This window comes from Microtus ochrogaster, chromosome X (genome assembly GCF_000317375.1).
Source record: "Microtus ochrogaster isolate Prairie Vole_2 chromosome X, MicOch1.0, whole genome shotgun sequence".
Classification (NCBI taxonomy): Eukaryota; Metazoa; Chordata; class Mammalia; order Rodentia; family Cricetidae; genus Microtus; species Microtus ochrogaster.
Genome location: NC_022026.1, coordinates 21,169,373 through 21,171,605, shown reverse-complemented (window position 1 = coordinate 21,171,605; position 2,233 = coordinate 21,169,373). Strand labels below are relative to the sequence as shown.

The following is a 2,233-nucleotide window of genomic DNA, read 5'->3' as shown; positions in this document are numbered from 1 at the left end:
TTTGCATCTCTGGAATTTATTTGCTCTTCCCAAATCCTTTTCTTTGATCTTTTGTAGTGGTAAAATTTAACACTCGGGTAGGCTTTGATGCCAGCTTTCTGACATGTCTGGTAGTAAGCCTGGCAGTCCACTTTCCCAGCTTTCACTGTTCCTTTGATCATCCTAGCCAAGAGTTCAAACTCTTGAGCAAAGTTCTGGCAAGTTCCACACCAAGGAGCATAGTAATCAACCACCCAGTGACTCTTCCCCCTCTAAAACTTTCTCGCTGAAAGTCTGAGGTGTTAACTCTATGGATGCTTGGGGTAGAAATCCGAGCCCCCAGCTTCTCAGGGAGTAAGCGTCCCTATTTCAGCCATTGGAACTATGGTACTGATAAGCTTTATTTGACTTTTGGGGATAAAATCTTATCTCGGGATATCTCTGAACATTTTCTTGGGTACAAAAAGAATGATACTGCTGGCAGTCCATACTGCCTACACTGATCAGTCCAGTTAATGTCTGGGCCATTTGTTTCCACTCTGGCATTAGTACCTACAGGGATGGCACCACGGAGAATAGAAATCAACCATCCAGACTTCATCATGCTTTCTCTTTTTGACTAGCTCATTGAAAGTGGTGGGTGTTAGAGAGACCACTGAAGGGTTTCTCAGATCCTCCATGAACTCCAAAATTTGTTCCACAGAGTGGTGTCCTTCATACTCATGTATGCTGGACTGGTTGAATACCACTGTCGTTGGATAAGCTTGGATGTTATACATGCTGCAGAGTCCTTTATAAACTGTGCAGTCTAGTGTGCCAACTTTGAGCTGGCCACAGAGCAGCATCGATGCCTTTCCTAACTCTGGCAAAAGAGCTTGACAGGGTGGGCACCAAGAGGCAAAGACGTCAACAAGCCATGGTTCGTTGTCACTTGCAGGAAAGTTCAGAGGTTCAAGCGTGGTAACATGGGAATTAACACTTTCTTTGGCAAAAGCAAGTATATCGTATAGAATCTTCTTTCCATGATGGATCTCATACTCTTTGGTTCCTTGTCCTTTAAACACTGCTAGACAGGGCTGGAAAACGTAGAGATCAGAGCAGATGCCCAGTGCAGAGGAGCAGTCAAACCTTCCAACTTGAATATGCTCATTTTTAAGCAGAGTTTTCAGCTTTTTCAATTCAGGATCATTTATATTTTCATTTTTTCCAAAATGAAAAAACATGATCCATCGATGATGCGCCAAACGATCCTCTAGTTTATTTGCTGGAAGCAGTTCGAAGTCTGGAAGATGATGTATGGTTTCCATGTATATTTCTTTAGCATCCAATGAATAAAGGAACAAAACACTGGATTTTTCTCTGTTATTCAAAGTGGCTCCAGGAGGAAAATAAGCAGTGGTACTTGCTGTGACATCCAAACTCTTGCAGAGGCTGTCCTGGGTGTCACAGTCCACCCATCCCAAGCTGCCAAGACCGTCCAACATGCCACTGAGCCTGAGTCATGTCTGCGAAGTCAAACAATCTTCTCCTTTAGAACAAAACGTGATCAGCCAGCTGATACCAGCAGCAAAAGCAGTTTCTATGGTGTTAACAAAATTCCCTGTGGACAGCTCCAACACTGTGCTCCGGACGTGCTGCATGGCGAAGCTCACCAAGCTTTCCTTTGACCGGTCTCCGTTATACTTCACTGCAGCCATTCCAGACCTGAAGATGTAGAGGCTGGGGTAGCTGCTGACTCTTTTCATCTGGCAGAGCATCCGGTCATCACTGCAGTTGACAGCTCCAATGCGAAGTAACCCATCCACTTCCTTAGCAAGTTCTCTCCAAGTGGGGGCTAAACAATGGCAATGTGAACATCCCGGGGAGTAAAAGTTTACAAACCACAGTTCTCCAGAATTAATAGCAGCATCAAATTCTCTTCTTTCTAATGTTATGATTTCAGGATCATCATCGTAAATACCGAAATCATAGCGGTAGTAGCTCCAGCTCTCATACTGGCCTCCCTGGTTATCTTCAAGTCCTTTCTCCCCATACTTGTCATACTTCTTCCACAGATGTTCATCCTTGAGGACTTCATATGCTCTATTTATTTTTAAAAAATCACCATGTGCATTTGGATTATTCGGGTTTTTATCAGGATGTAACTTCAGTGCTAATTTCTTAAAGGCTTGTCTTATTTCTCTACTGTTTGCAGTTTTAGATCTCCTAGTACTGTAAAAATTCTGATTCCTGCCTACCACAATGACCACAAACA

At 43.4% G+C, this 2,233-nt stretch overlaps 1 pseudogene; it reads right to left on the bottom strand.

Moving 5' to 3' along the window:
- The window catches only part of LOC113457448, an 11,001-nt pseudogene extending 8,770 nt beyond the window's left edge, over positions 1-2,231 (bottom strand).
- Between the last annotated feature and the right edge of the window lie 2 nt (positions 2,232-2,233).